Source organism: Bufo bufo, chromosome 1, assembly GCF_905171765.1.
Source record: "Bufo bufo chromosome 1, aBufBuf1.1, whole genome shotgun sequence".
NCBI classification, from domain to species: Eukaryota; Metazoa; Chordata; class Amphibia; order Anura; family Bufonidae; genus Bufo; species Bufo bufo.
Window position 1 is genome coordinate 648,743,714 of NC_053389.1, and position 25,347 is coordinate 648,769,060.

Below are 25,347 nucleotides of genomic sequence, written 5' to 3' on the forward strand. Positions count from 1 at the left end.
AATCACAGCCATGCCAATAGTAGGCAAGGCTGTGATGGCCTCTTGGGGCAAGTAGTATGACGCTTGTTGATTGGCTGCTTTGCAGCCTTTCAAAAAGCGCCAAGAAAGCGCCGAACACCGAACCCGAACACGGACTTTTACGAAAATGTTCGGGTTCGGGTCCGTGTCACGGACACCCCAAAATTCGGTACGAACCCGAACTATACAGTTCGGGTTAGCTCATCCCTAATAGTAATACCTCCAAAAACATTCCCCATATGTCTAATTCATGTTTGAATCATTTTGTGAATGCAATTTTTTTTTTTGAGGACGTTAGAAAGCTTAGAAGTTTAGAAGCAAATCTTGAAATTTTTCTGAAAATTTCCAAAACCCACTTTTTAAGGACCAGTTCAGGTCTGAAGTCACTTTGTGAGGCTTACATAATAGAAACCACCCAAAAATTACCCCATTTTAGAAACTACACCCCTTAAGGTATTCAAAACTGAATTTACAAACGTTGTTAACCCTTTAGGCTACGTCTACACGACGACATTTGTCAGGCGACAATAAGTCGCGCGACAGATAGGGCACAACTACACTGCAACATTTGTAGCGCAACATTTTGTTGAACTAATGTCGCACAAATTTTTTTATAATGGCAGTCTATGGTGTCGCACTGCAACATGAAACAAATGTCGTCGTGTAGATGTAGCCTAAAGGCCTCTTTCACACGACCGTATGGCTTTTTCAGTATTTTGAGGTCCGTTTTTCACGGATCGGTTGTTCCTTTTTTTGTTTCTGTTGTGTTTCCGTTTCCATTCCATTTTTCAGTTCCGTTTTTCCATACAGCATATACAGTATACAGTAATTACATAGAAAAAAATGGGCTGGGCTTAAAATTTTTAATATATGGTTCCGCAAAAACGGAATGGATACAGAAGACATACGGAGTACATTCCGTATGTGTTCCGTTTCTTCTGCGGACCCATTGACTTGAATGGAGCAACGGAACGTGATTTGCGGGCAATAATAGGACATGTTCTATCTTTCAACAGAACGGAAATACGGAAACAAAATGCATACGGAGTACATTCCGTTTTTTTTTTGCGGCATCATTGAACTGAATGGTTCCGTATATCGAATGCAAAAAATGGCTCGTATACGGAACGCAAAAATCGTTTGTGTGAATGAGCCCTGAGGGACAATTTTTGGCAGGTTTGTAATCTGAAAAAGCATAAAGCTACTTTCACACGAGCGTTAATATTTTGTGGTATTGAGATCCATCATAGGGTCTTAGGGTACTTTCACACTAGCGGCAGGACGGGTCCGACAGGCTGTTTACCCTGTCGGATCCGTCCTGCCTCTATTTTACTGTGCCGCTGGACTGCCGCTCCATCCCCATTGACTAAGCGGAGCCAACATAGTGGTCAGTGACAGAATGGTGAGGGTGGCAAATAGGGATGAGCGGGTTCGCCGGGTTCGGCCAAATTTCGGGTCAAAGTTCGGGTTCATAGAAACATAGAATGTGTCGGCAGATAAGAACCATTTGGCCCATCTAGTCTGCCCAATATATCTGAATCCTATGAATAGTCCCTGGCCCTATCTTATATGAAGGATAGCCTTATGCCTATCCCATGCATGCTTAAACTCCTTCACTGTATTTGCAGCTACCACTTCTGCAGGAAGGCTATTCCATGCATCCACTACTCTCTCAGTAAAGTAATACTTCCTTATATTACTTTTAAACCTTTGCCCCTCTAATTTAAATCTGTGTCCTCTTGTGGTAGTTTTTCTTCTTTTAAATATGCTCTCCTCCTTTACCGAGTTGATTCCCTTTATGTATTTAAAAGTTTCTATCATATCCCCTCTGTCTCTTCTTTCTTCCAAGCTATACATATTAAGGTCCTTTAACCTTTCCTGGTAAGTTTTATCCTGCAATCCATGTACTAGTTTAGTAGCTCTTCTCTGAACTCTCTCTAAAGTATCTATATCCTTCTGGAGATATGGCCTCCAGTACTGCGCACAATACTCCAAGTGAGGTCTCACCAGTGTTCTGTACAGCGGCATAAGCACTTCACTCTTTCTACTGCTTATACCTCTCCCTATACACCCAAGCATTCTGCTGGCATTTCGTGCTGCCCTATTACATTGTCTTCCCACCTTTAAGTCTTCTGAAATAATTACTCCTAAATCCCTTTCCTCAGATACTGAGGTCAGGACTGTGTCAAATATTCTATATTCTGCCCTTGGGTTTTTACGCCCCAGGTGCATTATCTTGCACTTATCCACATTAAATTTCAGTTGCCAGAGTTCTGACCATTCTTCTAGTTTTCCTAAATCCTTTTCCATTTGGCGTTTCCCTCCAGGAACATCAACCCTGTTACATATCTTTGTGTCATCAGCAAAAAGACAAACCTTACCATCGAGGCCTTTTGCAATATCACTTATGAAGATATTAAACAAAATTGGTCCCAGTACAGATCCCTGTGGAACCCCACTGGTAACATGACCTTGTTTTGAATGTTCTCCATTGACTACAACCCTCTGCTGTCTGTCACTCAGCCACTGCCTAATCCACTCAACAATATGGGAGTCCATGCTCAATGACTGCAGTTTATTGATAAGTCTTCTATGTGGGACAGTGTCAAAAGCCTTACTAAAATCTAGATATGCGATGTCTACTGCACCTCCACCGTCTATTATTTTAGTCACCCAGTCAAAAAGATCTATAAGATTTGTTTGACATGATCTCCCTGAAGTAAACCCATGTTGTTTTTCATCTTGCAATCCATGGGATTTTAGATGTTCCACAATCCTATCCTTTAATAGGGTTTCCATTAATTTGCCTACTATTGATGTCAGACTCACTGGTCTATAGTTGCTCGATTCCTCCCTACTACCTTTCTTGTGAATGGGCACGACATTTGCCAATTTCCAATCTTCTGGGACGACTCCTGTTACTAATGATTGGTTAAATAAATCTGTTAACGGTTTTGCCAGCTCACCACTAAGCTCTTTTAATAATTTTGGGTGTATCTCATCAGGCCCCTGTGACTTATTTGTCTTCACTTTAGTCAGCAAACTTAGAACATCTTCCTCTGTAAAGACACATGCATCAAACGATTTATTAGTCATCCTTTCTAGTGGAGGTCCTTCTCCTTTTTCTTTTGTAAAAACTGAACAGAAGTATTCATTAAGGCAGTCGGCTAGCCCTTTATTCTCTTCTACATACCTTCCGTCCTTTGTTTTTAATTTAGTTATTTCCTTGTTTTAATTTCCTTTTTTCATTTATATATCTGAAGAATGTCTTATCCCCTTTTTTCATAGACTGAGCTAGTTTTTCTTCTGCCTGCGCTTTAGAAGTTCTTATAACTTGCTTGGCCTCTTTCTGCCTAATCTTGTAGATTTCCTTATCTTCATTGCTCTGTTTTTTTTTATAATTACAAAATGCTAGCTTTTTATTTTTAATGATTTGGGCCACTTCTGCTGAGTACCACAGTGGTCTCTTCCTTTTTTTTGCTTTTACTGACAAGTCTAATGCAATTTTCTGTTGCCTTCAATAATGCACCTTTTAAGTAGTCCCATTTCTCCTGGACTCCATGTAATCCGTTCCAGTCTGATAAGGACTCATTTATGACTACTTTCATTTTTGAAAAGTCTGTTTTTCTTAAATCTAAAACTTTTGTTTTTGTGTGGTGGGACTCTTTCACAGTTCTTATATTAAACCACACTGACTGGTGATCACTAGATCCCAAGGTTTCGCCTACAATGACATCATATACCGAATCCCCATTTGTGAATACCAAATCCAAAATGGCCTCCCTCCGGGTTGGCTCCTCAACCACTTGTTGTAGAGATAACCCCAGTAGGGAATTTAGAATATCTGTACTCCTGGTAGAACTTGCTATTTTGGTTTTCCAGTTTATATCTGGAAGATTGAAATCTCCCATAATGATAACTTCTCCTTTCATTGTCATTTTAGCTATTTCTTCAACTAGTAGATCATCTAGTTCTTTAACTTGACCAGGTGGTCTATATATCACACCTACACGAGTTACTGCATGGTTAGCAAACTGCAACGTAACCCAAACTGACTCTATGTTGGCCTCACCAACTTGTATTAGGTTAGATTTAATGCTATCTTTTACATACAGGTCCACTCCTCCTCCTTTCTTGCCTTCTCTGTCTCTTCTGTACAAAGAGTACCCTGGTATGGTTATGTCCCAGTCATTTCTTTCATTAAACCATGTCTCCGTAACAGCCACTAAATCTACATTCTCAGATGCCATTATTGACGCAAGTTCATTGATTCTTTTACCTAAACTGCGAGCATTTGTAGACAGGACTCTGAGCTTATCATTTCTTAACCTCTGTGCTTCTGACCTGTTCTGGCATTGTTTCGGGGGGCAATTGGACTCTTTTATTTTCACTCTTTTGCCCCCCCCTTCCTAGTTTAAATACTCTTTCGCAAATTCTTGGAGTTGTTCACTAAGTACATTTGTTCCTTTGAGAGAAAGATGCAAACCATCTTTTTTGTACAGTTCCTTTCTATTCCAAGCAGAGCTATCATGAGAAACAAAGCCAAATCCTTGCTCTTGACACCATTTACCAAGCCATATGTTGAACTCCTTTATGCGCCTCTGCCTATCATTCTGAACATTATGCACAGGCAGAACTTCAGAAAATGAAATGGTGGATGCAAAATCCTGTACGTCATTACCAAGTGTGATAAAAGATTTTTTCACCTCTGACACTTCATTGCAAGCCAGGTCATTTGTCCCTAGATGGACAAGAACATCCACGTCCCCTTCCTGCTTTGCTTGCTTAACAATATTAATAATACGTCTTCTATCTCTTCTAGCAGTAGCCCCAGGGAGACATCTCACAAAACCATTTTCTTTAAGCTCCACACTTCTTATGATTGAATCACCCAGCAACAGCTGCTTCCTTTGAGACTTCACTTTATCTTTTTTGTCCTTGGCTGCAGTCTTGCATACATTAGACATAGGAGTCAATGGTTTCTCACCCTCTGTGCTTGAGTCCATATCCATGTTGTCCTTACATTCTGAGAGTGCTGCAAATGAATTATGGAGAACCACCGACTGTGGGACATGTCTTCTATCCTCCACTCTAAGTCTTCCAGAACCTACAGTAACCCATCTGCCATTTCTGGGGGTCCTCTGTGGCAGTGGCATTTCAGCAGTCCTAGCTGGAGTTTGTTTAACAGATAATTTAAATATCTCTGATTTCAAAAATGCAATTTCCTGCTGCAGTAAGGAGAACTGTCTACAGATCTGACAGCATCCGAATCTCCAAAGAGTGGAACATGAAATAAATGCACAACAATTCCTGCACTGAACCAAGTCTGCCATTTTAAAGAGGAAAAAAAATATATATATTGTAAATTTAAATTGAACAAATCTTACCTTTTTTTTTTGTATTGTTTCCACCTTCCAGCCTACCTCCTGACTATCTCCTGCAATATCTCTTAACTGTACTTAATGTAGTACTTGAAGGTAGTACTTGCAGCTAATGAATTAGGCCAGCTAATGAGTCTGTCTCTATATATACACACACTCCTTCACAAGCTCCTCCCCCAGCAACAAATGTAACACCTTAGTGAGCTAGGCTCATTAGCAAACGCACAATAGCAAACACCTGACCAAATTCCTTACCTCTTCTCAAGCAATGGTCAGCAAAAAACACAGATTAGCCAGTTGCAAACTCCAAGCCAATCTCTTGCAGTATCTCTTCAATCTCTTCAGTCTCCTGCAATATCTCTTAACTGTACTTAATGTAGTACTTGAAGGTAGTACTTGCAGCTAATGAATTAGGCCAGCTAATGAGTCTGTCTCTATATATACACACACTCCTTCACAAGCTCCTCCCCCAGCAACAAATGTAACACCCATTTCGGGACTCGAACTTGAACCTGAACCCCATTGAAGTTAATGGGGACCTGAACTTTGGTGCACTAAAATGGCTGTAAAATAGTTGTAGTAAGGGCTAGAGGGCTGCAAAAGGAAGCAAAATGGGGGTAAGAGCAGGACAGTTTCCCTGCAAACAAATGTGGATAGGGAAATGACTTAAAATAACATAGAATAGAAAACAAATAAAAAAATTATAATCTTGAAATAGGAGGCGGAGGTCAAAGTGGAGTAGGAGCTTGAGTAGGCGGTGGAGGTGGAAGTGGCGGTGGAGGAGGAGGAGATTGCCAACACTGTTTTTGTTTTGTTTTTTATTTATTTTTATTATTATTTTGGGAAGACCCCAAAACATTGGGAAATAGAAAAGAGAATGCAAAGAGAAAATGCGCTGGAGTATAACAATGGCTGGGTGTGGCCAGTAAACTTGTCTACTCAGCACAAGGTATGGACAAGTCCTGTGGGATCCATGCCTGGTTTAGTTTAATGAACGTGAGCTTGTCCACGTTGGCTGTGGACAGGCGGCAGCGCTTGTCTGTGATCTCCCCAACTGCCATGCTAAACACACTTGCTGAAGGGCAGGCCAGCACCTCCAAGGCGTAAAGGGCAAGCTCAGGCCATGTGCCAAATTTGGAGACCCCGAAGTTGAATGGGGCAGACCCATCAGTCAGTACGTGTAGGCCTGTGCACATGTACTGTTCCACCATGTTGCTGAAGTGCTCCCTCCTGCTAAGATGTTCCATATCAGCTGGTGGTGCTGGTTGTTGTGGCTTGCTGACAAAGCTTTTCCACATTTCGGCCATGCTAACACTCCCTTCTGAGGTGCTGGCTTTGCCCTAGCTACATTGGCGACTTCTTTCTCCTCCTCCTCTGCCTTTGCCTTGTGCTTCCACTGAGCCCCCCTGTCAGGTGTGAATGCCATCAGCAGCGTGTCTACCAGCGTGCGCTTGTACTCAAGCATCTTCCAATCACGCTCAAGTGATGGAATTAATGGCAGTAATCAGCACTGGTTAGAAAGTGGGCAACTCAGCGGTAGTTGCGCAGGCACTGCAGCATGTAGTCGCTCATGTGTGCCAGGCTGTCCAGAGTCAACGACAAGCTGTTCTCTGTGGAAGGTCTATCGTCTGTGTCCTCTGTATCCCCCCAGCAACGCTCCATTGATGCCCATAAGTTGCTTTGGGTGCCACCCTGCTGTGAACACGGTTCCTCCTCCTTATCATCCTCCTCCTCATCATTCTGCAGAACTGTGCCCTGGCTGGACAATTGTGTACCTGGCTTCTGTTCGTGCAGGAACCCACACTCTGAGCCACTTGTGAATGACTGGCCTCATAACTGTGGAAATGATCACTCTTCCTCCTTCTCTACGTACTGTGCCACATTCTTTTCCATCATCTCCCGAAGTGTTTTTTCAAGGAGATATAGAAGTGGGATAGTAACGCTGAGGACTGCGTCATCGGCACTGGCCGTGTCGATGGAGTACTCGAAACAGAGCAACACGGCACACACATCCCGCATGGAGGCCCACTCGTTGGTGGTGAAGTGGTGCTGTTCCGCAGAGCAACTCACCTGTGTGTGCTGCAGCTGAAGCTTCACTATCTCCTGCTGCTGCTCGCGCAGTCTCTCCAGCATGTGCAAGGTGGAGTTCCACCTTGTCGGTACGTCACATATGAGGTGGTGACCGGGAAGGCCGAAGTTAAGCTTCAGCGCAGACAGGCGAGCAGCAGCAGCAGCAGCAGGGTGAAAATGCCGAAAGTGCGCACAGGCAGCCTGCACTTTCTGCAGCAGCTCTGATATATCGGGGTAATTTTTCAGGAACCTCTGCACCACCAAATTCAGCACATGCGTCAGGCAAGGGATGTGCATCAAACCGGCTAGGCCCAGAGCTGCTACGAGATTTCACACATTATCGCACACCACCAGGCCAGGCTTGAGGCTCAGCGGCACCAACCACTCATCGGTCTGTTGTTCCATGCCCGTCCACAGCTCCTGCGTGGTGTGGGGTTTTTCCCCCAAACAGATAAGTTTCAAAACAGCCTTCTGCAATTTCGCCCTGGCTGTGCTGAAGTTGGTGGTGAAGGTGTTCGCTGACCGGATGAGGAAGCGGTAGAGGAGGAAGCGGAGTAGGAGGAGGAGGCAACGAGAAATGTCCTGCAATCCTCGGTGGTGGTTGGACATGCGCCTAACTGCTATCCGTCTCAGTGTGCAGTTAGGGAGATATAACGTCCCTGCCCGTGCTTACTGGTCCACGTATCGGTAGTTATGTGGACCTTGCCACAGATGGCGTTGCGCAGTGCACACCTGATTTTCTCACTTGGTGGCCACTTGGTTGTGCAGGGTAGGGATGGCTCGCCTGGAAAAGTAGTGGCGGCTGGTAACCACGTACTGTGAGACAGCCACTGCCATAAAGTTTTTAAAAGTCTCTGTCTCCACCAGACGGAATGACAGCATTTCAAAGGCCAGAAATTTTGAAATGCTGGCATTCAGAGCCAGGGATCGCGGGTGGGTAGAGGGTACTTCCTCTTTCTCTCCAGTGTTTGGGGAATGGACAGCTGAACGCTTCCATGGGACAGTGTGGACGTGCTAGGTAATGGTGGTGGAGGTGGTGGTGTTGCTGCCACATCCTCTGTTTGCGGGGTGGCAGGTGCCACTGTCACTCCATAGGGTGAGGAAGAGGCTGAGACCGCAGCAGAACAGGGAGCAGGAGGGGCCTGAGATCTTTTGTGGTGTTTCAAATGTGTACTCTACTGCAGCTCGTGCTTTGCATTTAGATGCCTGGTCATGCTCAGGCTTAGAACATTTATGCCTCACTTCAGGCTCTGATTGCACTGCATGCAAACGACTCATGTCTTGTCCTCAGCACACTTTCTGAAGAACTGCCACGCCAGGAAACTCCTTGGAGGTGGCTTCAGTGTGCTCAGTCCCTGGGTGCTGTGGGCAGTAGCAGGCATACTGGTTAGGGGACGGCTACTTTGCTTTTGCACCCTGCTCCATCTTTTGCTTTGCGGCTGGTGCTGTGTGACCACCACCTCTTCCTCCGAACTGCACACATCACTCGCATGACCTTGATTCCATGTGGGGGTCTAGGACCTCATCATCCTCCACATCATCTTCCACCCACTCTTTACTCCTGGCCTCTGCACATGGCAGAAAGCCGCAGCAGTTGGCACCTGTGTTTCGTCATCATCATCAGAGACGCGCTGCAGTGGTCCTCCCATGTCCATATCTTGAAACATAAGTGGTTGGGCATCAGTGCACTCAATCTCTTCCACTTCTGGGTCAGGGCTAGGTGGATGGCTACGGAAACCCCGCCAGCAGAGTCATCAAAAATCATTAGAGACTGCTGCATGACTTGGGGCTCAGACTGCTTGGCTGATTTGCAAGGGAGTGAGGTGAAAGACAGATGCATGTGCGCTGCAGGTGCCAACTCTGCAGTTTAAGCAGGGGACCGGATGGGAGACAATGTGAAAGAACTGGAGGCACTGTCAGCCATCCAATCTACTACCGCTTATACTTGTTCTGGCCTCACCATTCGTACACCGGTATTCAGGCCTACAAAATGACACTGAATGTACTGTCGCCTACGTGCACCTGAGGAAAGTGTTTCATTTGGGCGGTCATGTCCTCTCCCTGCAACAGGAGCTCCACCAGCAACAGCAGCACCATGACCAGGGACACGTTCCTTATTTGATGCTCTCCTCATTCTTTGAGGTCACCCACCGAACCTACAGACAGATATTAATTTCCCTGTCAAGGATAAAGTGCACGTGTATCTCTCACCAAAAATGGCTATATGTCACCCACCGAACTAACAGAAGGATTAACTATATTAATTTCCCTGTCATGTATGCAGTGCAGGTGCACCTCACACGAAAAATGGGTATATGTCACCAACCGAACTAACAGCACTTCACTGTTACATTTATTTGTGAAAGAGTTTAGTGGCCTATTTCAGTACAAAAAAGGAAAAATATATACGCACTTCTCTGGTGCACTTATTTGTGTTAAAAGCGTTTTGTGTCCTATTTCAGTACAAAAAGAAAAAAAAAATACGCACTTCACAGGTGCATTTATTTCTGCTAAAAGCGTTTACTAGCCTTCAGGTATTTCAGTACAAGAAGAAAAACATATACGCACTTCACTGCTGCATTTATTTGCAAAAGAGTTTAGTGGCCAATTTCAGTACAGAAAGGAAAAAATATATACGCATTTCACTTCTGCAGTTATTTGTGGTGAAAGGGTTCAGTGTCCTATTTCAGTACAGAAAGAAAAAAATTATACGCACTTCACTGGTGCATTTAATTCTGCTAAAAGCGTTTATTGGCCTATTTCAGTACAAAAAGAAAAATATATAAGCACTTCACTGTTGCATTTATTTGTGAAAGAGTTTAGTGGCCTATTTCAGTGCAAAAAAGGATTAAAATATATGCATTTCACTTCTGCAGTTATATGTGGAGAAAGAGTTCAGTGTCCTATTTCAGTACAAAACATATAAGCGTTTATTGGCCTATTTCAGTACAAAAAGAAAAACATATACGCACTTCACTGGTGCATTTATTTCTGCTAAAAGAATTTAGTGGCCTATTTCAGTACAAAAAGAAAAATATATTCTCAGTTCACTTCTGCAGTTATATGTGTTGAAAGCGTTTACTGGCCTATTTCAGTACAAAAAGAAAAACATATGCTCACTTCACTGTTGCATTTATTTGTGAAATAATTTAGTGGCCTATTTAAGTACAAAAAGGAAAAGTATATACGCATTTCACTTCTGCGGTTATATGTGGTGAAAGGGTTCGGTGTCCTATTTCAGTACAAAAAGGAAAAAAAAATATATGCACTTCACTGTTGCATTTATTTGTGAAAGAGCATCTAACTTCTGCCGTTATATGTGGTGAAAGGGTTCAGTGTCCTATTTCAGTACAGAAAGAAAAAAATATATGCACTTCACTGGTGCATTTATTTCTGCTAAAAGCGTTTAGAGGCCTATTTCAGTACAAAAAAGACAAATATATTCTCATTTCACTTCTGCAGTTATATGTGCTGAAAGTGTTTACTGGCCTATTTCAGTACAGAAAGAAATACATATACACACTTCCCTGGTGCACTTATTTGTGTCAAAAGCGTTCAGTGTCCTATTTCAGTACACAAAGGAAAAATATATATGCACTTCACTGGTGCATTTATTTCTGCTCAAAGCGTTTACTGGCCCATTCAGAACAGAAAGAAAAACATATACGCACTTCACTGGTGCACTTATTTGTGTCAAAAGCATTCAGTGTCCTATTTCAGTACAAAAAGCAAAAAAATATATGCACTTCACTGGTGCATTTATTTGTGAAAGAGTCTAGTGGCCTATTTCTGTACAAAAAGGAAAAATATATACGCATCTCACTTCTGCAGTTATATGTGGTGAAAGGGTTCAGTGTCTTATTTCAGTACAAAAAGGAAAAAAATATAAGTAGTGTTGAGCGAACAGTTCGAGCATAGTTCGGGTCCGTACCGAATTTTGGGGTGTTCGTGACACGGACCCGAACCCGAACTTTTTCGTAAAAGTTCGGGTTCGGGTTCGTCGTTCGGCATGTATTTTGGCGCATTTTGAAAGGCTGCAAAGCAGCCAATCAACATGCATCATACTACTTGCCCTAAGATGCCATCGCAGCCATGCCTACTATTGGCAAGGCTGTGATTGGCCAAGTGCAGCATGTGACTCAGCCTCTTTATAAGCTTGTGCGCACGTCGGGACGTGCTCACTCCCGATGTGAATAGAACAGGGATAGACGCAGCTGATGCTAGGGCGAGAATAGGCAGGGATAATTGAATAACTGGAAGCAAATTTCTCTCCTCCACCTGTGATTCATCTGAACAACTGCAGCTGAGCTGCTTTTTTGATAGGGATTGGCTATTTTTAGAGTGGCCAGAGTGATTTTTCCATCCACATGTACCTGGGCTGACCGCCGGCCGCCATTTTGCGACTTGTAGTGCTGCAGCAGAAGCTGCCACAGTGTGCATTCCAAAGCTCCAAACAAGTCAGACATCTACACCTGGGATTCAGACCAATAGCGATTTAGCAGCACAGTCCAAGGCTATTTTTTTTAAAGGTTGTGCAGACCATTTTGTGGCACATGTTACTGGGCTGATAGGCGGCGGCCATCTTGGGACTAGTGCTGCAGCACAATCTCTCCCAACGTCCATTAATCACTTGTAATAGTGGTCTGTGCCATAGAAATCCTACATCAGGGACTTGGGTGTGCTTGTGTCACCCCTACTAATACCAGTCCACCTGTAATCCATACAGTGAAAAGCCATAAAGTATTCCAGTGAGGGAATTTTTTTTTTATTTAAAAAAGGCCAAGTTAGTTTATCTGGCGTTCAATATACTAGATATAGTTAGGCCTGCGTTTCATACATCTGGAATTAGCAAACTAATGTGCTGGGGTTGGGAAAACATATATGTACCCATACTAGAATCTGTCAAAGAAAGCGGTACTCACATATAACAGTCATTCCATCTGTAATCCATACAGTCAAAAGACTGAAAGTATTCCAGTGAGGGAATTTTTTTTATTTAAAAAAGGCCAAGTTAGTTTATCTGGCGTTCAATATACTAGATACAGTTAGGCCTGCGTTTCATACATCTGGAATTAGCAAACTAATGTGCTGGGGTTGGGAAAACATATATGTACCCATACTAGAATCTGTCAAAGAAAGCGGTACTCACATATAACAGTCATTCCATCTGTAATCCATACAGTCAAAAGACTGAAAGTATTCCAGTGAGGGAATTTTTTTTATTTAAAAAAGGCCAAGTTAGTTTATCTGGCGTTCAATATACTAGATACAGTTAGGCCTACGTTTCATACATCTGGAATTAGCAAACTAATGTGCTGGGGTTGGGAAAACATATATGTACCCATACTAGAATCTGTCAAAGAAAGCGGTACTCACATATAACAGTCATTCCATCTGTAATCCATACAGTCAAAAGACTGAAAGTATTCCAGTGAGGGAATTTTTTTTATTTAAAAAAGGCCAAGTTAGTTTATCTGGCGTTCAATATACTAGATACAGTTAGGCCTGCGTTTCATACATCTGGAATTAGCAAACTAATGTGCTGGGGTTGGGAAAACATATATGTACCCATACTAGAATCTGTCAAAGAAAGCGGTACTCACATATAACAGTCATTCCATCTGTAATCCATACAGTCAAAAGACTGAAAGTATTCCAGTGAGGGGATTTTTTTTATTTAAAAAAGGCCAAGTTAGTTTATCTGGCGTTCAATATACTAGATACAGTTAGGCCTGCGTTTCATACATCTGGAATTAGCAAACTAATGTGCTGGGGTTGGGAAAACATATATGTACCCATACTAGAATCTGTCAAAGAAAGCGGTACTCACATATAACAGTCATTCCATCTGTAATCCATACAGTCAAAAGTCTGAAAGTATTCCAGTGAGGGGATTTTTTTTATTTAAAAAAGGCCAAGTTAGTTTATCTGGCGTTCAATATACTAGATACAGTTAGGCCTGCGTTTCATACATCTGGAATTAGCAAACTAATGTGCTGGGGTTGGGAAAACATATATGTACCCATACTAGAATCTGTCAAAGAAAGCGGTACTCACATATAACAGTCATTCCATCTGTAATCCATACAGTCAAAAGACTGAAAGTATTCCAGTGAGGGAATTTTTATTTTATTTAAAAAAGGCCAAGTTAGTTTATCTGGCGTTCAATATACTAGATACAGTTAGGCCTGCGTTTCATACATCTGGAATTAGCAAACTAATGTGCTGGGGTTGGGAAAACATATATGTACCCATACTAGAATCTGTCAAAGAAAGCGGTACTCACATATAACAGTCATTCCATCTGTAATCCATACAGTCAAAAGACTGAAAGTATTCCAGTGAGGGAATTTTTATTTTATTTAAAAAAGGCCAAGTTAGTTTATCTGGCGTTCAATATACTAGATACAGTTAGGCCTGCGTTTCATACATCTGGAATTAGCAAACTAATGTGCTGGGGTTGGGAAAACATATATGTACCCATACTAGAATCTGTCAAAGAAAGCGGTACTCACATATAACAGTCATTCCATCTGTAATCCATACAGTCAAAAGACTGAAAGTATTCCAGTGAGGGGATTTTTTTTATTTAAAAAAGGCCAAGTTAGTTTATCTGGCGTTCAATATACTAGATACAGTTAGGCCTGCGTTTCATACATCTGGAATTAGCAAACTAATGTGCTGGGGTTGGGAAAACATATATGTACCCATACTAGAATCTGTCAAAGAAAGCGGTACTCACATATAACAGTCATTCCATCTGTAATCCATACAGTCAAAAGACTGAAAGTATTCCAGTGAGGGGATTTTTTTTATTTAAAAAAGGCCAAGTTAGTTTATCTGGCGTTCAATATACTAGATACAGTTAGGCCTGCGTTTCATACATCTGGAATTAGCAAACTAATGTGCTGGGGTTGGGAAAACATATATGTACCCATACTAGAATCTGTCAAAGAAAGCGGTACTCACATATAACAGTCATTCCATCTGTAATCCATACAGTCAAAAGACTGAAAGTATTCCAGTGAGGGAATTTTTTTTATTTAAAAAAGGCCAAGTTAGTTTATCTGGCGTTCAATATACTAGATACAGTTAGGCCTGCGTTTCATACATCTGGAATTAGCAAACTAATGTGCTGGGGTTGGGAAAACATATATGTACCCATACTAGAATCTGTCAAAGAAAGCGGTACTCACATATAACAGTCATTCCATCTGTAATCCATACAGTCAAAAGACTGAAAGTATTCCAGTGAGGGAATTTTTTTTTTATTTAAAAAAGGCCAAGTTAGTTTATCTGGCGTTCAATATACTAGATACAGTTAGGCCTGCGTTTCATACATCTGGAATTAGCAAACTAATGTGCTGGGGTTGGGAAAACATATATGTACCCATACTAGAATCTGTCAAAGAAAGCGGTACTCACATATAACAGTCATTCCATCTGTAATCCATACAGTCAAAAGACTGAAAGTATTCCAGTGAGGGGATTTTGCTTATAAAAAATAATATATTTCATTGTGGTGCGAGTTGAATCGCAACAATGAAGAAAAATACTATTAAGGGACGAGGACGCGGTCGTGGTGGTGTCCGTGGAGCCTCTGTTGCTGGTAGAGGACGTGGCCGTTCGGCCCCAGGCGCACACAGTAGGGAACGAACTCCCTCAACTAGCCGGCAGAATGTACCGCAATATCTCGTGGGGCCCAATGCCGCTCTTAGGATGGTAAGGCCTGAGCAGGTACAGGCATTAATCGATTGGGTGGCCGACAGTGCTTCCAGCACGTTCACCCCATGGTCTTCCACCCAGTCTTCTGCGGAAAGCGCACAGGTGGCACCTGAAAACCAAGCCCATCAGTCTGTCACATCACCCCCAAGCATATCAGGGAAACGGTCTGAGCCACAAGTTATGCAGCAGTCTCTTCTTCTGTTTGAAGACTCTGCTTCCAGGGTTTCCCAGGGGCGTCCACCTAGCCCTTCCCCAGTGGAGGAAGACATACCATGCACTGACGCACAACCACTTATGTCTCCAGATGAAGAGGACATGGGAATACCACCACAGCAGAGTCACCGACTCTCTGATGATGACGAAACACAGGTGCCCACTGCCGCGTCTTTTTGCAGTGTGCAGACTGAACAGGAGGAGGTCAGGGAGGGAGACTGGGTGGAAGACGATGCAGAGGACGATGAGGTCTTAGACCCCACATGGACTGAAGGTCGTGGCGATGACTTTCACAGTTCAGAGGAAGAGGTAGTGGTGAGACCGAGACAACAGCGAAGCCAAAGAGGGAGCAGGGGGCCAAAGCAGACGAGCCGCCGCCCCCAGAGTTCGCCTGCTACTGGACATCGCCAACAGGGACCCAGCCCCACAAAGGCAGCTTCAAAGAGTTCCCTGGCATGGCACTTCTTTAAACAATGTCCTACCGACAAGACCCGAGTGACTTGCACGCTCTGCCATCAGAGCCTGAGGCGAGGCATTAACGTTCTGAACCTCAGCACAACCTGCATGACCAGGCATCTACATGCAAAGCATGAACTGCAGTGGGGTACACACCTTAAAAACCAGGCACTCGCTGAGGCTCCCCCTGCTCCCTCTACCGCTGCTGCCTCGGCTTCCGCCTCGAGAGGAATGTTGCCACCTGCCGAGCAGCAAACAGAGGATGTGCCACCGACACCACCACCACCGCCACCGTCAACTAGCGTCTCCACTATATCACACAGCAGCGTTCAGCTCTCAATATCTCAAACCTTAGAGAGGAAGCGCAAATTCCCCCCGAGTCACCCTCGAGCCCTTGGCCTGAACGCCAGCATTTCTAAACTGCTGGCCTTTGAAATGCTGTCATTCCGGCTGGTGGACACAGACAGCTTCAAACAGCTGATGGCCATGGCTGTCCCGCAGTATGTGGTTCCCAGCCGCCACTACTTCTCCAAGACAGCCGTGCCTTCCCTGCACATGCAAGTGTCCGATAAAATCAAGTGTGCACTGCGCAACGCCATTTGTGGCAAGGTCCACCTAACCACAGATACGTGGACCAGTAAGCACGGCCAGGGACGCTATATCTCACTAACTGCACACTGGATGAATGTAGTGGCGGCTGGGCCCCCGGCGGACAGTTCCTTGGCGCACGTCCTTCCGCCCCCTAGGATCGCAGGGCATCATTCTCTGCCTCCTGTAGCCTCCTCCTCCTACTCGGCTTCCTCCTCCACTGCTTCCACCAGCTCATCCGGTCAGCCACACACCTTCACCACCAACTTCAGCACAGCCCGGGGTAAACGTCAGCAGGCCATTCTGAAACTCATATGTTTGGGGGACAGGCCCCACAGCGCAAAGGAGTTGTGGCGGGGTATTGAACAACAGACCGACGAGTGGTTTCTGCTGGTGGGCCTCAAGCCAGGCCTGGTGGTATGCAATAATGGGCGAAATCTCGTGGCAGCTCTGGGACTAGCCGGTTTGACGCACATCCCTTGCCTGGCGCATGTGCTGAACTTGGTGGTGCAGAGGTTCATTCACCACTACCCCAACATGTCAGAGCTGCTGCATAAAGTGCGGGCCGTCTGTGCGCGCTTCCGCCGTTCACATCCTGCCGCTGCTCGCCTGTCTGCGCTACAGCGGAACTTCGGCCTTCCCGCTCACCGCCTCATATGCGACGTGCCCACCCGGTGGAACTCCACCTTGCACATGCTGGAGAGACTGTGCGAGCAGCAGCAGGCCATAGTGGAGTTTCAGCTGCAGCACGCTCGCGTCAGTCGTACTGCCGAACAGCACCACTTCACCACCAATGATTGGGCCTCCATGTGAGACCTGTGTGCCCTGCTGCGCTGTTTCGAGTACTCCACCAACATGGCCAGTGGCGATGACACTGTTATCAGCGTTACAATACCACTTCTATGTCTCCTTCAGAAAACACTTAGGGCAATGATGTTAGAGGAGGTGGCCCAGGTGGAGGAGGAGGAGGAGGATGAGGGCTCGTTTCTAACACTTTCGGGCCAGTCTGTTCGAAGTGGCTCAGAGGGAGGTTTGTTTAAGCAGCAGAGGACAGGTTCACAAGTCGCCAGCCAAGGCACTGTACTGGAGGACGAGGAGGATGAGGAGGAGGAGGTGGAGGGGGACGAGGATGACGCAAGTTCACAGCGGGGTGGCAGCCCAGGCCCATCACTGGTGCGTGGCTGGGGGGATACGGTGGACGATGACGATACGCCTCCCACAGAGGACAGCTTGTCCTTACCCATGGGTAGCCTGGCCCACATGAATATATGCTCCAATGCCTGCGCAACGACAGCAGAGTTGCCCACGTTTTAACGTGTGCAGACTACTGGGTGGCCACCCTGCTGGATCCCCGGTATAAAGACAATGTGCCCACTTTAATTCCTGAACTGGAGCGCGACCGTAAGATGCGCGAGTACAAGCGCACGCTGATAGAGGCGCTCTTGAGAGCATTCCCACATGTCACAGGGGAACAGGTGGAAGGTGAAGGCAGAGGAGTGGCAAGAGGTCGCCAACGCAGCTGTGTCACGGCCAGCTCATCTGAGGGCAGGGTTAGCATGGCAGAAATGTGGAAAAGTTTTGTCTCCACGCCACAGCTATCTGCACCGACACCTGATACGGAACGTGTTAGCAGGAGGCAGCATTTCACTAACATGGTTGAACAGTATGTCTGCACACCCCTCCACATCCTGACGGATGGTTCGGCCCCATTCAACTACTGGGTTTCGAAATTGTCCACGTGGCCAGAGTTAGCATGTTATGCCTTGGAGGTGCTTTCCTGCCCGGCGGCCAGCGTTTTATCTGAACGCGTATTCAGCACGGCAGGGGGCGTCATTACTGACAAGCGCAGCCGCCTGTCCACAGCCAACGTGGACAAGCTGACCTTCATAAAGATGAACCAGGCATGGATCCCACAGGACCTGTCCCTCCCTTGTGCAGAGTAGTCCTTATTAACTGCCTAAAACATGTCTTGTTGTGCTACGGGCCACTTCTTTATTTGATACAAATTTTATGAAACCCACAGTTGAATGGGTGCCGGGGCCTAACCAGATGAAAGTGGCCGGTTAAACTAACGGGTGACATGAAGCCATAACCTCTGCCATGCTACCTCTGTCTTCTGTCTGGGTGCTGAGGCCTAAGTCAAATAAAGCGGTCTTCTGCTGTGCTGGGGGATATGAAGCTAATCTCTGACCTCTCTCCTCTGTCTGGGTCCAAAGGCCTAAATCACTGAAAGAGGCCTTCTCCTGTGGTGTGTGATATGATGCCAGAATATGTGCTGTGGGGCCTCTCTCCTCTTCCTGGGTGCAGGGGTCAAATAAACTAAATTGTGGCCTACTCCTGTGGTGGTTGATATGATGCCTGATTCTCTGATGTGGAACCTCTCTCCTCTGTTTGGGTGAAGGGGTCAAAGTAACTAAATGGTGGCTTCTCCTGTGGTGGCTGATATGATGCCAGAATATGTGCTGTGGTGCCTCTCTCCTCTTCCTGGGTGCGGGGGTCAAAGTAACTCAATGGTGGCTTCTCCTGTGGTGGCTGATATGATGCCAGAATATGTGCTGTGGTGCCTCTCTCCTCTTCCTGGGAGCGGGGGTCAAAGTAACTCAATGGTGGCTTCTCCTGTGGTGGCTGATATGATGCCAGAATATGTGCTGTGGTGCCTCTCTCCTCTTCCTGGGTGCAGGGGTCAAAGTAACTAAATGGTGGCTTCTCCTGTGGTGGTTGATATGATGCCTGATTCTCTGCTGTGAAACCTCTCTCCTCCATCTGGGTGTAGGGGTCAAAGTCTTTCAAAGTCGCCTTCTCCTGTGCTGATTGATATAAAGCTGATGGTTGTGCCATCTGACATGGTTGCCAGGGTCTGATTCAATGGGGGCCTACTCCTGTGGTGGGTGATCTAAATGCCTGATTCTCTGCTGTGAAACCTCTCTCCTCCGTCTGGGTGTAGGGGTCAAAGTCTTTCAAAGTCGCCTTCTCCTGTGCTGATTGATATGAAGCTGATGGTTGTGCCATCTGACATGGTTGCCGGGGTCCCATTAAATTGGGGCCTACTCCTGTGGTGGGTGATCTAAATGCCTGATTCTCTGCTTTGAAACCTCTCTCCTCCGTCCGGGTGTAGGGGTCAAAGTCTGTCAAAGTCGCCTTCTCCTGTGCTGATTGATATAAAGCTTATGCTTGTGCCATCTGACATGGTTGCCGGGGTCTGATTCAATGGTGGCCTACTCCTGTGGTGGGTGATCTAAATGCCTGATTCTCTGCTGTGTAACCTCTCTCCTCCGTCTGGGTGTAGGGGTCAAAGTAACTAAATGGTGGCCTACTCCTGTGGTGGGTGATATGATGCCTGGTTCTCTGCTGTGGGACCTCTCTCCTTTGTCTGGGTGCTGTGGTCAAAATAATAGTAAGTGACCTTCTCCATTGGTGGGTGACTTGAAGCCTGATTCTGTGCTATGGGACCTCACTCCAATTAATATTGTTTAATTTTTATTTATTTTATGTTAACTCATCATTTCCCTATCTACATTTGTTTGCAGGGGATTTAACTACATTTTGCTGCCTTTTGCAGCCCTCTAGCCCTTTCCGGGTGTGTTTTACAGCCCTTTTAGTGCCCAAAAGTTCGGGTCCCCATTGACTTCTATGGGGTTCGGGTTCGGGATGAAGTTCGGGTCGAGTTCGGATCCCGAACCCGAACATTTTTCGAAAGTTCGGCCGAACTCGTCGAACCCGAACATCCAGGTGTTCGCTCAACTCTAAATATAAGCACTTCACAGTTCCATTTATTTGTGAAAGCATTCAGTGTCCTATTTCAGTACAGAAAGAAAAACATATACACACTTCACTGGTGCATTTATTTATGCTAAAAGCATTTAGAGGTCTATTTCAGTACAAAAAGAAAAATATATTCTCAGTTCACTTCTGCAGTTATATGTGTTGGAAGCGTTTACTGGCCTATTTCAGTACACAAAGAAAAACATATACACACTTCACTGGTGCACTTATTTGTGTCAAAAGTGTTCAGTGTCCTAATTCAGTACAAAAAGGAAAAAAATATATGCACTTCTCTGGTGCATTTATTTCTGCTAAAAGCGTTTATTTGCCTATTTCAGTACAGAAAGAAAAAATATACACACTTTACTGGTGCACTTCTTTGTGGCAAAAGCGTTTAGTGGCCTATTTCATTATGTCGTGGAAATTTTTCTATTTTTATTAGCATAGGATGGCTATAGAAGACTTTCTCTTTAGCTTAGGAATAATATGTAAGTTTATTTTGTATATGCCTCCCTGTGTAAAGTCTGACCGGATTATGGTTATAAGAGAGTGTGATCGGGTCAGGACCTTACCAGGGAAATACTATAGATCAGCACTCGGGTTTCTACTCCTCCATGTGAAAGCCGCCACCGTTGGTTTGAGGGGGATCTAATGGCTGCTGGCTCTGAGAGCAATGTTATTAGTGAAAGCTATCAGCGGGTCCTCATAAGCAACGGTGGGGTATAGCACACTGATGCCTGTCTAACTGAACCATGGGGGCCCTAACATGCTGCTAAACATTGGTTGGTGGGATTGGTGTCCATGTGAATGCTATATCACCTTTCTTGGTCGACCCTGTTTTAAAAGACCTTCCTCAGGGACTGATTCCCCACTTTCGGAACCATGTCTAACAGAGGTTCACTTTGGGTCAGTAGTAGATTTGCACTGGATTAAATGGATGTTGTCCAATTAGGGCCATATCTGTTTAAGTAAAGGCTGGTTTATTTAGAAGCATTTGCACATGTTCTGGGTGTGGTGATAGATTGTGAGCATGTTTGAGCTCCACCCACCGGCACTTTCAGGGGGTGTCCAAATGTGTACCTTCCAGTTCTGAAATGTATTCCTATTGGTCAAGGCATGAGATAGATTGTACCTGCCTATCTGTAATATTATTGGGCGGCCATGTGCCATGGAGGGCTGGGTTAGCCCAGTAAAAGGTCTAACACATGTTAAGAGACACAGAATTTCTTGAAAACTAAGCAGACTGTACGTGAGTCTTCTATAATCGGTGCTGGTTGCTTACACTTGCAAGTCTCCATATATCTAAAAGAGCTAAAAGTACTTCACAAGGATCAGGATTCGACGGTACCAGGGACCTGGCCCACTACTACAGATGGCGAGCTATTAGGACAGTACGTCGCAAAAATAGCAGCTAAAAGGGGGAGAAAACCAGCGAGATATTGGTTTCACAAACAAAGCCGGCAAAGTTTGAGTAAGTGCAAACTATATTTCAACTTTTTTTGAAATCTTTGTGGTACTAATAACTACTATTATTTCTCTGTGTTAGCTCCTATTGTTAGCGACGCTCAGTAAAGAGCCTAATTCTTGCTCTTACAATTTTAGATATAAGGAGGAGAAATTCTTTGTATTTGGGTAGGATCTGAAGACATTGGTTGGGGATCCATATCTTGCTACCCCCAGCCAATCCTGCACCAGATTGGTGTATGTTTAGAGGATTAAAAAGTTGCTTCTGGGGTAAGTATAAGGGGTCTTTGCATTGTCCATCCATGTGCTTGTAAGATCATTCCCTTTGTTTGAGTAGCTGAAAGCGTGGGGGAAGGTAGCCATTTCTGTTACACTGTAATATCCATCCATGTTCTTGTAAGATTCATCCCTTTGTTTCAGTGGCTGGAAGCATGGTGGAAGTTTTTCAGACATCTTTAATGCGAAAATATTAATTGAGAAGGCTATATTGTTTTGTTTTTTTGCCTCTCCTTTTTTTTTTTTTACAGGTTTTCTTTTACTAACCCCTTTTTTTTTTAGGAGATTGACTGCAGGAGCCACATTGAGCTGGAGAAAAGCGGTTCTCATTTATTGGGTAGCCTTAGCTGGCCAAACACAGGCGTAGCTCAGCTGTGTGTATCGCCCTTTAGGAGGCATACTGGGAATCCAGCAAAAGGAGCTCTGGCCTAAAGGCCCTGTGGGAGTGGAAATAGCATTGAGAGTAGCAATAGGCTGCTCTCAGTGCACAAGATTTCTAGCTGTCCGACATAGGCTGTGTAAAAGTCGGGGTTGGACAGACGTACCGCGATAAGGAGCCGGGCGGTACCCTCCGTGTACGGTCAAAAGCGTGTCCCTGGACACAGGCAAAACTGGTAACTGCTTGGTTAACCAAGGATGGGTTGTGGCAGATCCATGTTCGGGGGGGGGGGGAATAGTCCCCTCGAGGGGTCAGACGGCTGCTCAGTACATGAGATCTAGTTAAGTTTACTTAAAGAATGGAGTAGGTGGCCCAAGGGAACTAATTGGAGTATCCCTCTGGAAGGTATTTTTGACGTATGGAGATGGGAAAAATGTATTACAGAGTTCAGGCCCAGGCTTCAGTCGACCTGGAAGAACCGAGTGATGTACACCTCGCCTGAGGGGGTAACTGATGTTAGGGATATGATGCAGGAAGCAGATAAGGCTCTATCTGGGCTGACTTTGTTGAAACAGGCTGGATCCACTAAACCCAGGCCTACTAAAACACAACCAGTACCCAAGGTAAGTAAGTCCCCAACTGTCACTTCCACCGCCACTGCTGTCAGGGTCGCTTCTGACACTGCCATCTCTTCCCAAACCGTTTCTCAACCCCCCTTTCCTGTCCCTCAATCTTCTCTGGCACCCACTCCTTCTACATCTCCTCCCTCTGTTTCTAACTATGAGGCTTTCTCCACCTGTGACCTACAAACAATCTGTGAGTCTAGAGGGATCGACATCAGATTAAAAAATCAAGTGGACTGCATCAATGAGCTCAAAACCTCAGAAATGACCACAACTCCCAAACTGTATCCCAACCTGGAGGACCTCAGATTGGAAAGGGCTGTGAGTGAGGTGATACGTCTCAGTCTTCCTATGAAGCCTCAATCTCTCAGATGTGCACCCGGTTCGTTGCATGACCCCCAGTCTGAGGCCTATCCAGTACGGGTACAAGAGTACAAAGGACCACCCAACACACAAGGTGAGCGTCTATTAATGGAGAGGGTAGTGTGGCATGTCCCTTTTACCCCTGCAGAAATCCGGACAATCCTGGCCGAGTTACCGGACTATAGGACCAACCCATGGGGGTTTGCGAGGATGTTCTGCCAAAACCAGTTTAGTTATGGCATGAGTGGAACGGATTTTGCCCAGATTCTGCAGGCCAAGGTGGGCCCGGAAGTAACCAGTGTCATTATAGCAAGCTGTAAGATCACCACCCACGAGCAGGCCACCTCAGGAGGTAAGGAGTTTTGTATAGCTCTTAAATCCACACTTCCAGAACTATACGGTGCTAATTCCACTTGGATATGATGAAATGAAATCAAAACCCAGGTGAAGAGTGTGCTTGTTTCTGGCAGCGCCTGAAACAGGCGACACTGGACGTGGACCTCGAGGTCGGTCCTGATGTACCACCCGATGGCACGAAGTTCACTCCCACACATCTCTTGCTCAGGGCCAAATTCTTGGAGGGCATCAACACCAAGATTCGGGACCGGCTACTCCTAGCCAGACCCGAATACAGTGATATGTTCATGTCTGCAATTTTGTCCTCTGTCTCCGCTATAGAGAGAGAGATGGGTAGAAGGAAGCAGGACAAGGCGGCTAAGGTCCTTGTATCACAGGACCCTGAAAGAGAATGGAAGAGAAAGGATGCTCGGAGGCAAAGGTTTAATAACTACAAGTGCCATAACTATGGTCGAGAGGGCCACATCCGAAAGCACTGCCCGAAGCTTGTCGATAAATCAGGAGGCAGATGGCAGTTCATCCCAGACAACCCTTCCACGCCTGTCATAGGAATGGTAAGTGATGCCTATGAGTCATCATAGGACATCAGCAAATTGGAGTCAGCACACATCAACCTTTTTCTTGAGGGACTAAAACACCCCCAGGCAGAGGTCGCAGCAGAGTTAGGGGGCGTGGCAGCAGAAGTCGCAGCGAGAGGCCTGAGCTCCCGTTGTCATCTAGCGGTCGTGTCTTGACCAGCAACCCAGCGGTTCTTGATTGGTTAAATCGGTCATCCACTTCATCCCAAGTGACATCAGACATCCCAGCCAACAGTCGGTGGGTTTATCAGACACAAGTTACAACCCTTAGTTGGCATGGCCCAGGAGCAGGCCCTGTGCCCTCACCTGTCCTCAACCTGCCTCTGTCCTTTTCTGTTCCCTCACCGGGAGAAGTATTATATGTAGGGTTGAGCAAACCCGAACTGTAAAGTTCAGGTTCGTACCGAACTTTAGAATTTTTGGACCCCGAACCCGAACCCAAACTTTTCAGTAAAAGTTTGGGTACGGGTTCGGTGTTCGGCGAGTTTATGGCTGCAGAGCAGCCAATCAACAAGCGTCTAAATCTGTGCCCTTAGAAGCCATCACAGCCATGCCTACTCATAGCATGGCTGTGATTGGCCAGTGCAGCATGTGACCCAGCCTCTATATAAGCTGGAGTCACGTAGCGCTGCACGTCACTCTGCTGTTACTAGTGTAGGGAGAGGATACTGCTGCTGTGATAGAGAGAATAGGAAAGAATCTTTGATCAGCAGTGCTTGTTAACTCAGCGATCTACCTAGATTTAGTTTTGTTGGTGCAGTGCACAATCTTTTTACCCTGCCCTGAGCCCAGTTACACAGAAAAAGAACTTTTATCCGTCAGCTAGTTAGGTGGGCGGCAGCGGCCATTTTATGCAAGCTCAGTGCACCAGCACAGCATATGTGCTTTTGTGACATTCAAATCCAAGCTTGAAATACTGCAATAATAATCTGGGTTTAAAAAAAAAAAACATTTTTGGCAATATCCTACATCTGGTGCCTTTGCAGCATTTGTCAGTGTGAAATAGAAGCTTGCAATACTTCAATGATTTTCTGGGTTTAAAAAACACCAATTCTTGGCAATATCCTACATCTGGATTTTTTAGTGTGACATAC